Raw genomic sequence first — 14,372 nt, forward strand, 5'->3', positions numbered from 1 at the left:
CCTGGAAGGTTAACTTTCTAAACTTTTTTTTTTTTTTTAGTCCTTTTTACCAAATAAAATATATTTTAAAAAATCTTATCTGTATAAAGAAAAGATGCTCAGAGGGAAACATTCAGGCCTTTTTTTCGTCTGTGCTGCAGCGGCGCACAGCTCAGCAAAGAGCTCTGCGCTCTGAGGAGTAAAAAGACGAAACATAATGAAAACGACCACAACAAAACACTTTTATAAATTATTTAACTAAAGCAAATAAACTGATGAGTCGACTCAGGGCTGCTGTAATAGACAAAAGGCCTAAAAAGGCAAAGTAACCCAGCAGGTCACAAGTAGCCGGGACCCAGATGAAAGTAGATTTAGACAATAAAACGCGGAGGGAGTTTTAATCGAACCATGTTAGTGTAAATAAAATAACAGTAAGCATAGGCTATTAAATAAATATAAAGCAATCAAATTTTTTTTTACATTTTTTGTTTGTAGTTATTTTTATTTATTTTTAATCTTATTTTATTTCTTACATGCATGTTCTTATCAGGATCCTTGTTGCGCAGTTTGGGACTAAAACACACTTTCGGGCTGGATTTTGAACGTCCACAACCGAGCTGTGCAGCTCAGTCACAGACAAGAACCACCACAGCGCCTGTGTGGCAAAGAGTATTTCCAGCTCCACATACTTGGTTTACAAGCTCCTTCTTTTGGCCTGAGACACGGGAGAAAGTGTGAAATCTGTCCCACCCTTACGCTTTCCTTTTTAACTCGGCCAAGAGCTGCGCACCAAGCAAAGCCCGGCTCTGAGAGAGGGATCGTGGAGGGATTAAAGGGGAGCTGCGGGCCTCCCTCCAGGACACTGACAGACCCTCCTTCCCATGGTGCCTCTCGGCTCTCTCACCTATCCGCACGTTAGCTTTTTTTTTTCTTTCTTTCTTTATGTCAGGAGCAAACCAGGTTACTCCTGTATTAAAATGGCCACGTCAGTATTTGTCCTGCGCGTATCCTACAGGTGAGATGCAGTGATGTGATGCTCAGGCCTGAATCTGTGCAGAAAAAAATCCAGAGAGTCTGGAAGCTTGATTTTCCTCCCAGGCGCTTATAGCTGCTGCTGAACTCATATGTCAAATAAACTCAAAATCGAGTGTAACTTACCTAAAATTGTATCAAAATACAATAATAATGAGCTAAAAGCCACTTGTTGCACTTATTAAGTTAACATAACAGTTGAATTTGTATTATATGAACTACAATAAATATATAAATGTTAATCAATCTGCAGCTCCAGGTCTGCACATGCCTTAAACAAACTGTACATGTCCTCCAGTTTGATAAGAGCCACAATACAGATGTGCACTTGTGGCCCATATTGGGCCTCCACATGACAATACTGACCCCAGCTTGTTAGCAAGCAACTATATCCACAAAATAGGAATAACAGGCAGAATCAGCCTTTGTAATTGTCTACCTGTGAGGCCTGCATTGCTAAATAATGAGTCTTACACACACACACACACACACACACACACACACACACTCTCTATAATTAGGTAGTAGGTAGGCAGGCAGGTAGGAGAATGCTGTGATTACTCAACTAGTGACTGGAGGAGTTAAGTAGTACCCTGAAGGTGAGGCCATGGCCTCATCTCTCCTGTGCAAATAGGTGGAGGGATTATTTAGCCCGTTTGGAGTGTGTGTATGTGTGTGTGAAGGGGGAGGAGGTGTGTGTCTGTGGCCAGGACCTGTCTGCTGGTCACCTCCGCAGCATAAATAGTTATTCCTAAATAGGAAGGGCTGATAGACACTGGGAGGTCGGAAAACAAGCTCACGCCCTGTCAGGAGCGTGGAGGAAGCTGTATGAGTGCATGTTCAGGATACACACACACACACACACACTGGCTGTTTTTAACCGAGTCAAACCTGCAGTAAAGAAAACTTCTTTTTCTGTTCTGTCTCTTCACTGTATCCCTTCAACCAGCGACTCCCAGCGAACTCCCCATCCAGGACAATCATAATAAAGCAGAGCTGGCGGCATTAGTGTGTAAGGCCTGTTTCCGCTGAGCAAAGAGCAGAGAAGTGCTTTTGAACCGTGTGTCGTCCAGACTCTGTAGAATCAATCAGGAGGGTTTTGCGAGCTTGACGCTGGGCAGCTCGACAGGATGGAAAGCCTTTTGTATCGTTGCAGCCGTTTCTCAAACTCGGAGCTGAGCCGGAGAGCCCGCCTGCATGTCAACAAGACAAACACCCAACCAGCCAGCATGCCCAGACCGTCAGACAGACACACAACAGCCTGTTTAGACTTACAGCAAGTCATGCAGCGATATTTACTGCATAAAGTTTCCACTGCTATGGATATCTATCCACTTTAAAACATGTGAGCGGACGAGGATGAAGTCACCCTCTCATCACTGGTGCTATTATGAAGAATAGATGCTTCCCAGTTGTCTTTTTTTTTCCTCCTTTGAAGCAGTCCCCCTTGAAGTGTGCTGAAAACGCAGATGTCACAGATTCCAATCAGCAGTGAAATTAGTGTTGTTTTGATTACGCAGGGCTCAGAGATTACCAACGTAAACAGGTCTGCTGCAGAGATCATAATTTCAAGAAGAGGCATCATCCCTTTTTTCCACTTTATCCAAACTCAATGGGCCTCTTTGGCAGAGTGCTGATGAGAATCGGACGTCCAGCTTCCAGTTTTTCATCTGAGCGTAAACCTTAATGCTGGCTCAAGTGATATTTCCTTTTGGTAGAACTTTTAAACGGCCTAGTAGCCTACCACACTTGGGTGAGCTTTCTAAAAATGTCTTTCCATCACTTCCTTTGGCTTTATAAGTAAAACCCGGCGAGTAATAAATGTAATATCGTTGTGTTTCATCTCAGGTTTTAACATCTCTTCAAGAAATTTTTCCTATTTTCAGGATTTTGATAAATCCTGAAAGTTCAGCTGCAGCTGAACACTCCTGAACTTTACACCAACTTTAGCAACATTAAAATGACCCACAGAAGTAAAACATCACTCAACAAAACTGTAAAACCTCCATCCTTGTTGCTGTGAAAATGAAGCGCATTCTCAGCTGAAGTTTGAAGTTTAAAGTCAGATTCACAGCACTTCTTTAAAATATGACATCTTTTCCTTTCTCCAACACTACAGACTCATTATTGTCCTCATTTAAAGAAACTGAATTTTAGACTTTATTTCAAATTGTAGCGCAGACACCACAGTTCCCAAAGACACCAAATATCAGAGGGGGAGTTTCTTTTCTTAACAAAATTAGTGGAAATTGAAGAGGAACACAAAGTCGTCTAAAGCTCATGGATCAAGCCATATATAAATCTGAACAAATCTTATCATGTTACTAATAAACACAGGATTTTACCCACACATCTTAATATACCTGCTACCTAGGAGCAAACTACATCATTTAAGAAGTAGTTTACTCTCTTCTTGCTTTTGGGTAGTAGTAATAGTTATGTACAAGAAAGACTTTCCAAAAACCAGACACAAATCTGAAAACTATTAGCTGCGTTAGACCTGAGATTCTTCATCACAAGAGTAATACTGTCTGTAGAAATTCTTGAACTGAAAAACAAAGCTGCACCAGCCTGCTGTGTACGGTGGCGGCTCCAAATGGCAGCAACAGGTAACTGTTAGAAAACTGTTTGACCCTCAATGCCGAGAAATCCTACAGTGCTATAACGTGGGATCTTTGAACTGCACACAGAGCTCTCGTGTTCATCAACCTGGTGTCTGAGATCAATTCAACTGTCAATTTGTCAATTGTCACTTTTCCACTTCCTGGAACTTGTGCTCCTTCTTATCTCAGTTTGAAGCGAATAGTCCTCTTCCTCTGTGGTAAAGCAGGGAACCTCAGTATCTTAAGTATCAAATTGTTTTGTTGGTGTCTCAGTCATGTTTTGTTTTTAGAGCCAACTGAAAGGTGAGAAAGATACAGCAACCACAACAGCAACAAAGGATCCAAATGGGTCCTTCAGGATTCAGTCCCGTGGTTCATGTCCAGAGGCAAAGGTCTCAAACAGTAGAGCATCACTATGCTCGACATGATAAGGTTTTAAGCCACGGATATTTATTCCACAATGAGGTTTCCATATCTATTTATCCCTTCAATCCACCTGCATCTACAAATGATAAAAACTAATCCAGAGGAACAGGCCTGTTTTGTATTCAGAAACACCTTGAGCTACATGAAGTGAATGGTGCTATAAGATGTCTGTTGTCCCAAATAGGATTAAAGTACTGATTTCACACACCGAGAGAGTATTGGACATGATGTGTGTCTGGTTGGTGCTGCATATCCCACATAACCTCACTGATAATCACTTAAAACAGGTACTTTGCTTTTTTTTCCGATATCAGTTGCACAAAAGCAAGTCTTTTATAAAATTCCTCTTTTTTTTTCCTTCTTCACTTTTGATAGATTGTTTTATTTACTGTCTCTCTCCAACATCTGGATTCTGGCCTCTGGAGCGGCACACAGCACTGAACAAGCTTGGCTGTGGCTCGGCGAGCTCGGAGATTTATAGTGGAGGCTTATAGCACTCTGCTGTGTTTGGGATAGCGTTGCCCTGCGTGGTCCCACTAAGATCACTACACTCTCCCCTCCCCTGCTTTCCCCCGCTTTCAGTCCAGCCTCTGGCTCATCGAGGAAAACTGTCCGCCCCCTTCTTCCCCTCTCAGTCTGCTCCTGTCACCAGCGAGGGACAATAAAAGTCTTGAGGTCATGTGGCTGCTCTGATTACAGGAGGCTTTTGGCTGCTCAGTTTCTAGTGAAGGGAGGAAATTTAACTGATCTTTAAGCAACGCAACCACTAAAATAGATGGATTACTTCATGTACCTAACAGCTGATTATCTTTTTGACAGATTAAACCAGCAAGAACTTTTTTTTCTTTTTCTTTTGGATACTTTGGGGCAGCAGAAACAAGCTGTACACACAACAGTGACATATCACCACCTTTTAAGTTGATATGGTAAATTTGTTAGCGAACATATTTACATATCCAGTAATTACAGAGCAACATTATCATTCATTAGAAGGCCTGAGTTAAATCTAGATTTAGCATTCACTCTCTTGCAGCTCTGGTTTTGGTCTCCACAAACTCCTGAGGGAAATATCTGAGGGAAATGTCTCAGGGAAATATCTGGCTTTTTAGCTGCTAAGTGCTCCACTATGTTCAACAGCTGGTCTCTAACTGTGTGTGTCTGCTGTTTGGTGCTGAGTGGGTAGTGTACAGTGGGTTTGTAGAGCTCTTTCACTGGAAACAGCTGCCTGCTGAAGCCAAAAACGACCCCATAACAGCAGTGAGAGTGAATGAAAGCAGTACAGTTGTGAACAGCAAAACAAATAACTGAAATTCACTATAAAGCCGTGTAAAGTTGAGGAGAGCTGCAGATTCAGGTGGTAATTCTCTCTGCATCATTGTGAGCAACCCCTTTCACATTGTCTCTTTGTTTTTCACATTGTTATTTGATACATTATTATGAAAATACCAATTTTAGCTGCTTTAAACCCATCATGTACACTTATCCAGGGATCTACATCCTCCATCATTTTATGGAGTAAAGATATGGACCTTGATCTAATTCATAGATTATCCTCACAAAGCAGGCAGACGTAATGCAGTGTTGCTCTCATTTTGTTTAATGCTGGTGTCTTTCTTCATGATGATAATCTTTTCTTGAACCTTAATAGAATACTCTGACATTTTGGTAAATATGCTTATTTGCATTTTGGCAGAAAGTTAAAAGCTGAGAAGATCGATACTGCTCTTGTGTCTTTTCTTTATCTTTCCGCTAAATGTAAGGCTGCTGCCATCAGCTGTTTAGCTTAATTAAACTGAGAGAGGAATACATGTATAATCTTTGTACTGGTCATTTGTTTTCGAAAGACACAGAGGAACGATATCATCCTGCCAAAGGGGGCAGCAGATCAAAACACATTCATATGGGTTGTTTTTGGAAGGCAATGACAAATTCTGTCATTTAGGTTGGACGACGTGCAAATTTTTTCTTCATCCTTCATGAGTTTTTTTTAATATCACTTTGAGTACATACATTCTCATTACAAATGAGGAGCAAATATGTTGTAGCAAATGGATGCGACAAGGATTTTTTAAAGAGAAAAAGCTCAGTCTCATAAACATTTATTTGAGCTTAATTTATTTGAGCTTATTTCAGTAAAATTAAATTATGTTTCTACTGGTGCTGGAAGTCACTGTGACTTTTTGAGCATCACTGCCAGTGAAGATCTGGTACTTGCTCTCTGGATAAAATCTGTTTCTCCTGCCTGTGTCAATTGTTGCTGCTCCACTTCCTCATTTTTGGGCTGAGAGAAAGCGACTTTGTCCAATTTTCCATCATATGCGGAGCAATACTTCCCCTCCCCTCTTTGTCTCTTGACTAAACTTCACCAGGGCTGCGCATAATAAGATATCTGTTTAGATATAATGAAATTGTACATGAGTAGTGATTTCTGGATGAGTTGTTTTTGGCATAAGGGCCAGGAGCTTACTCAGCACATAGCTTGGTAATTGGATTTTTTTGGCTCATGGTGTACAGCCACTACTGTTAGATTCACAGGCCTTGGATCACGTTTGAAATGTGTATGACAACAAAATGTTTACAGCAGGAGTATGTTGCATGTTGTATGTCGCTATCAGCATCTTGCTCTAACCGGGCACGTGAATGTAGCATGACCTAGAGCATGAAAGGTTACTCAGAAGGAGGTCTCTGCACTTGGCCTGATACATGTCTATATAAACCTACTGACAGCAGGCTGGAAAAACAACCAGGCAGCGAGAGAGAATGGAAAATAGAGTGGAGAGTAAATGCAAGTGAGAGAAAGAGAGAGAGAGAGAGACAGAGAGAGGTAGAGAGAGAGTGTCCAATTGGACCCGCCCAGGTGTCGACCTATAGCTCTCTTTGTATTCCCCTGACACAAAGATTTATTATGCAAACATTACCGTTCCCAAAAATACATATTGAAACAATTTTTGGACAAACACGGGAGACAAAGTGAGCGTCCTGCGCTGTCACGGGAGGTTGGAGCTCAGGGCGGGCCAGTGAGGCGGCGAGGAGAGCAGCAAGTGCATTAGTAGTCTCGCTTCAGGAGGCCTGAAAAGGTAAGCAGGCCGGGGCGGCGATGTGGGCCGTCACACAAGAGCGAAGGAGTGTCAAAAGAGAGACAAAAAGGAGGGAGAAATGATTAAGAAGCTGCCACGGCCTCCCTGCCTGCCGGTGTACCTGCCTGCTCAGTGGAACCAGGCCGAGCAAAGGCTTGAACCAAGGGAGTGTAAACAGTTATAAACACACTCCCATGTGTGTGTGCACAGACACACATACACATAGTTATAGGCTCTACAGCTGTATGTCCTCAAAGCACATGCACTCACACACTCGTACATATGTATCACTGCAGGGTCAGGGTCACTCACTGACTGGTCCATGCCGACTCCAGGCTTTATGCTGATTCGTACTTATCAACTGAATTGCTCTGGTACCTGTTTCACAAGTTTGTGGTGGCAGGTAGGGTGAAAAACTGTGATCCACCTTTTCAGAAGATGTTGAAGCTAGTTAACTTGCTAGCTACATTACCAGCAGCTGACAAAGTAACTAGCTCACTAACTGCAAACAAATGTTGTGTGTAGTTCTCACCAGATACTAAACATTGTGATACAACTAATGCAGAGGGGAGTGAGCAGGGCGCTCACAGAGGGCCTGATGAGATCAGATGAAAAGATATATACCTCTTTCATATATTTGTTAAATGTGACGCTACAGCCAGGTGATGTTTAGCTTAGCTTAACATGTAGACTGGAAAAAGGGGGAAATAGCGAGCCTGGTTTTGCCCAAACGTAAAAAAAAACACAAAAAAAACAATTTTTTTGGAACTATTTCTTGACTAGGTCCTGTGACTTCCTGGAGGCTTGTCACTGCAAACAAACATATTTCGCATTATACTGAAATACTTTTTTAACTGTGGGATCGACATCGATAGTGGCCTCACATTTTAAATGTTTGCCACGTTATTACTTAAGTTATGAAGATGGAAAAAACCTGCAACAGTGTCAGGTTAAACTTACAGACCTTTATTTAGCTCAGCAGTTTGTCAGGTTGCAAATAACTACTCATGCACTGGTAAAAATAGTCTGCAAATCATGCACAGATGTCAGATGTGGGTCTCTGATCAAAAATTGGATGCATACCATGCAGTGACTTACATCTGAGCTCTCAGAGAGCCGACAACACGCCCTGAATTGACCACAGCGCCGCTTCACAAAACCACCTGTGGATTTCATTTCTTTCTAAAAGATCAATACATCAAAACTGGATCCGGAACTTTAGCTAATGGAGTTGACATGTTGTTGGCAAGGTTTGAATTTCTCTGCGGCAAGTAAACGTCACATATTGATCAAGTGAAACCACTGAGGTTGAATGAACCTCCCCTACATATTTGCTCTGGAGCCTCGGCTGTGTTTGTCCATCAACAAAAGGTCAACCGCATATTTCATTTCTCACAAAACACTGCACTCCTTATTCACTTCATTCTGGAAGTTGTTGAGAAAGTCACAGGCTGAACACATCCAAGAATGTATTTACACGCACACACACGCACGCTGCTCCACCTCAGCCTCACATCCTCCCTTTAAAAAAAGTGATGTATGTGTTTTTCAGAAAGGACATGTAGGTGAAACTCAACATGCCTCCTCTCTTGTCTCTTTTTCTCAGAGTGAAAGGTATTCAGGAGGGAGAGGACAACGTCGGGCCGCTGGACAATTTACTGCCCTTCTCTGGGAATTCCACATGATCCAGGTATGGGAATGGAGGGTGGGAAAAGCAGAGAGCAGTGAACTAACCCTGGCAGTTTTATCTTGATTGTCAGATAAAACAGTATCTGCTGCTCTAAAGCTACATGACATACATGAGAGTCTTTAGCAAGAAGCACTTTAGCTCCTTCTCACGTTCTGCTTTCTGATAAAAATCGCACAAACACTGTGTCCTTAGCAAGGCCAATAAAAGTGCACAGAGGCCTGGGGTTTCTTCTGAAGACTTCCCTTTAAAGCAGCAGCATACTTGTGGAGAAACAAAAACCTTTCTTTCAAGTTAATAAATCAAAACCTCCTAAATACTGAATCTCTGCTCTGTAAGAGGGGTATCAGTCAGGCTGCTCTCTGTGTAAAGTGTTTTGAATATGAGAGCTGCATCCTTATGTAAGAGGAGGGATAAAACCGTCCACTCGTTAAGATTTAGGACTGTCCTGATTTAAAAAATAGGCAATAAAAATAGTTTGATCGATGACAGTGTGTCTCTGCCAGATGCTTATTTTGTCCAGAAATAACATTTTGTCTGTTGTGAAACACTGAAACCAACATCAAAAACATTTTTAAAGCATGATCAACATCATTTCACACATTGCACTCTTTGGGTGGCAATTGAAATTGGGTACTAATTTTTAAAATACAACAAAACATCAGAAATGTTATAATTATTGCCTCCAAGATCCTTTTTTACTCATAAGATGTGGTCTCAAGCACAAATGTTATTCATGAGCAGCTTCTACAAATTTTATCCCGTAATGCTGGAGAAAGCAGCTTGTTTCCTCCTTTTCTCTGTTTTCTCTCCTTCATTCTTTCCCATGCTGAGCCACACACACAGACACAGGTGGATTAACACACACTAACACAGACACACACACACAGTAGCCTGACACAGTAGGCCAGGTTAAAGAGGAGTTAGGGTGGAGGAGGAGAATGAACTGCTGGGACTCTGGTTATCCTCAGTCAGGAAAGAGTTTTTTCCCACAGTAGCACACGCAAACAGCTTCATGTGCAACACAGCGTTCAACTCTCGACAGCTTGAGCTCAGTGCCTGCACTGATTTAAATTTCATAAGAGTAATGAAAAGGTGGAAATATTATTCCGGTACTTACATTAGTTCATTGATTTCCATGTACAAAACAGAATCGGCTTTAAATTTTACAAATAGTCCTCAAATCACTTCCCATTATTTTTCTGAACTACAGTTGAAGCCGACCTCTCAGGTCATCAGGCGGTGTTTTTTTAAGTCCTCCAAATGAAATGACTAAAGTTTGTCCATGCTACAATGAAACAACTTCTCTATTCACCTGACAATGTAATTTTTCTTTGCCACTGGAAAAAAAAAATGCTTTATGATTTTACAGTGGTATGATTCATGTTTGGTTAGGTTTAGAAGAGACCATTCTTTGGGCTATGACTTCTTTAAGGTTGAAGGAGCTTTGTTGTCCAAATGCTGAATGAATGACACAATAATTTCATGTGTTATCTCACTTGAATCCAGTTCACGCTGCATCATATCTCTACTGACTAACCCCCCTAACCAAAGGGGAAATGAAAACTTAAAATGCGTATACATGACACATGAAATATCTCAAAAAGTGGCAAGTTATTGAAATGCATTCCCATGACAGGACATGCTAATAATAAGCGCTTTATCACTTGAACTTGAACAAAGGTCATTTTTGGGTATTTGCAGGAGCAACTGATATCTGTCATTTGCTTTGTTATGTAACAGTTTAAAAGTTATTGAACCCGGGCCGTTGTGGTACGAACCAAACCTACGTGCTACGCGTTCTACCACCGTGGCGCCCTGATACTGTCATGCTGTCACTTCATTTTATTTTTCTTTCTTTCTTGTTTTTTGTTTTAAGTGGACTCATAATTAGATCCAGTTCTTGTCAGGGTGTTTAGTTAATCGTTTAGCTTTACACATAATGTGTTGTATACACATTATCTTCACGTAAAGCAAGTTCACTTTACAAGTAATGAAATATGTATATATATATATATATATATATTGACCAGGGGTATGTTTTATTGCTTAGGAATTCAACTTTGAATGAAAAGAGATAGATTATTTAGATTATTTACTATTAGAAATAGATTATTTATTCTTTCTAAAGTTACATAGAGTTACTCTGCTTTGCCCAAATATATGTTTAAGCTCTATTTCTACTCATAACTCAAAACTCAGAAACTCATGCTAAACAAGATTCCTGTTAATACAAAGGTGAGTTTAATGAATTATTGTAGCCTTTGTTTCTTTCTCCACTTCATCCCTGATTATCATCTTCTCAGCTGTCTCTCTACCCAAGCTTCTTTTTTCATTGTACTCCTCATTCATTTTTTATTGGCTCTATTTTGGTCCTGTCTCTCTCTTCCTCCTTTTCTGTCCCAGTGGTCATGATCTTCCACCATCTGACATCTGCTGTGCAGAATGAACAAACTGGTTCCCAATGTTTAGTTGGAAGGAAAACACTAGAAATATACTCCAGTGATAAAGCAGGTGTGGGTGGCTTTTGTTAGACTCTTGTCTTACGCTGCCAGACTTTATTCCCAAATGTTTTGAATTGTTTGGAAAGCCTAAAGTTGGCAGGGATTTACTCCATCAGTTTGTGTGTGCGTGTGTGTGCATGCATGTCTGTGCACTTACGATAGCTACATGCGAGGAAGAATTATACACATATCAAACCAAATGTCATCGGCCTAATGTGCTCATAATGTGGGTTTGACCAATATTTGTTAATACGGATGATACATTTCACATTTGGCGAACATTTATGCAGTGATCCCCAGAATTCTGGACTGCATTGCAGTGGAAATGTTATTTTTGGATAGGAAAACCTCTGAAACAGCATTTTGACAGTCTGTGGTCTGGAGGTGCATTATGGTACATTAGAGCTTTAGATATAAAAAATATACCCTGATTTTAAAAGAGACATTAAGTCATCTATGACATTTATTCACCTCTGTCAGTAACCATGACTGAACTTCAAGTCACTGTGTATGATGTCTTGCACTACTGCAAGCGAGTCAGCCTGGTCAGAGAAACGGTTAACATATTTTGCTGTTGTTCTGTCTTGTGAAACCTGTTTTATTGCAGTTTGTAACAGTGAATCACTTTGCCCTGGCAGTGAGTGGTGGGCAGTGTTGGGCATTATTTAGTAACATAGTTACAGTCATAATTGCTTTTTCCCAGTAATTAGTAGTGTAAGCGATTACAATTTGAAATTTAGCAATAGTAGTATAATCCCGGTAATGCTCTATTACTTCCACATTTTGGGGCTTGACTTGTTTGCTGTTTTACACAGACACAGCAGAGAGCTTGACGGAGGTTTAATATCACTTTGGTCACTTTGTCTTCAGTGGATGACAGTGGGTGAGTCCGTTAGTGGATGAACTAGTTTGGTGCAGTGGCTGGAGATGGTTAGAGAAATGCAACTCCTGGTAAGTCCAAAGTTGTCTTATAGGCTACACTGTAGCCTCTTGTAAAGATGCCATTGATGGTCATTGAATACCTCTAAACAGTTGACTGGCGGTTTGTTAAACCCATAGACTGTGGTTAAACCACACAGACTTGTTTTGCTTTTCTTTCTTTTTTTTTTTGGTGATTTAAGTACAAAAGATTTCATGTGTGGGTGTGGAGGATTTTGAGTTCTTTAAAGAGACCATTGATTGCACTGGGCTGAGTAACAAAAGAAACTGAGTGAGTACATTTTGAGTACAGTACATACTGAGTAATTGATGACATTTTTCAACTAACTTGCACAATACTGGTGGTGGCACAACAAACATGGTGCAAGAGCCAGTGCATCTGCATCATTAATGTTCCAGGAATCACTGAGGACCTTAAATTGAACCTTGAGGTACACCGCATTCAAGTAAAAAGGCAGAGGATACATGACCAACACCTTGTTTTGATCATGTAGTGAGTTGGTCTTGATGCATCGTGATGTAACATTTAACTGTAAACCATATATAACCTGTTATTTTCATAGTTTTGGTCGTTATTACTAAGTTATAACATGTTATATCCATTAGCATTTACAGCATTACTTCTGATAATGAGAACTTCCACTTAAGGTATATGTTATCGTAACATAACTGCATCTCCATATCATAACTGCTGCATGACGATAACGTACTAATCAGTCATATAGCTTTTATTGTAGCCAGCTAATATCTTGTGCAAGTAGAAGAATCTGTCACATTTTACCAGGAAATTACCAGTTTTAAGTCAGAGGTAGCATGTTTATGTATCCACATCTGTTGAATAACTTTTACAAGTGGTATCTTCATGAATACAATCAGTTGTTGCTCTGGACTTCCAATATGGCTGCCACAGTGTATGTTATGTCCCCTGTAGGCCTCTAATTTGCACCCCAAACCTGGTTTTGTATGAGAACTCAGTGTTTCTGTTCAGGTTTGCAAGTAAGAGTAAAGTTAAACATTGGATGGGTGAGGACTAAGACAGGGGGAGGAACAGAGACTAGGAACGTCGGAGAAGAAAAAGCCGCAGACTGATGGTGGGAGAGAGGCGGGAGGAGGGTGTGTTGGGTGAGGCTGAGAAGGGTGAGAGCCTTTCTCAGGTAGGTCTGCCCAAACTTGACGGCTTGTTTACCTGTCAGGTTGTTGCTTTTGTCCGGGCCTCCCACGAGAGACAAAAGAGACAGAGCTTTAGCTCTTCTCCAAGAAGGACCACCAGTGTAGTCTGAGTGTGTGTGTGTGTGTGTGTGTGTGTGTGTGTGTTCATTCATGTTGCAGAGAAGAGTGCTCATGTTAGTGTGTTTGTCTTCACATGTGTTTGTTTAAACATCCTCACGTGTTTCTGTATGTGTACTTGTGCACATGCGTGTAATGTGAGTGGGTTCATACATACATGCATGCGTGTGTGTGCACATATGTGTATGACCCTGAGTGCCTGTTGCGTTTGTTGCTGGGCGGGTTTGTGTACAAATGCAAATATGTGTGACTAATTCGTTTTCAGGAGCAGCAGACAATGTACGCAGTAGATGGCTGTGGAATTGGGTTTAGGGTTAGGGGTGTGTGTTTGTGTGTATGTGTATAAGGGTGTGTGTGCATTTCTTTGTGTCTGTCTATATGTGTTAGGGTATGTGTGTGCTGTAATTTGAGCATTCAAACAAGTACATTTATTATGGAGTCTTCCCATTGACCTACTGTAGCCACAGTATACAGTGTCATACAAACATAATGAACTTCATGAAATTCAACAGGGAAACAGTTTGACAAAAACAAAACAAAAACAAACAAACAAAAAACTAAAAACAACAACAACAACAAAACAATCTCAAGACAAGGGTCAATGGAGCTTTCAAATCTTGTATCCACAATGTATGACCTGAGTATAGAAGGAAACTGGAAAGAAATCAAGTAACCATATATGATGACCTGTTGTCACATGACAGATGACAAACTAAACTATCTCCATGGCAGCCAGGGAAAGACACAAGATGTAGTTGAAGTTAAGTTGGACTTGTGTGTGTTGAGAATTTTATTTCTTTATTATTTGAGAAGCTGCTGATTCCTAAAATTACCCTTC

The sequence above is a fragment of the Trachinotus anak genome, unplaced genomic scaffold (genome assembly GCF_046630095.1).
Source record: "Trachinotus anak isolate AG129_WGS33_773 ecotype Australia unplaced genomic scaffold, CSIRO_AGI_Tana_v1 ptg000024l, whole genome shotgun sequence".
Taxonomy (NCBI): Eukaryota; Metazoa; Chordata; class Actinopteri; order Carangiformes; family Carangidae; genus Trachinotus; species Trachinotus anak.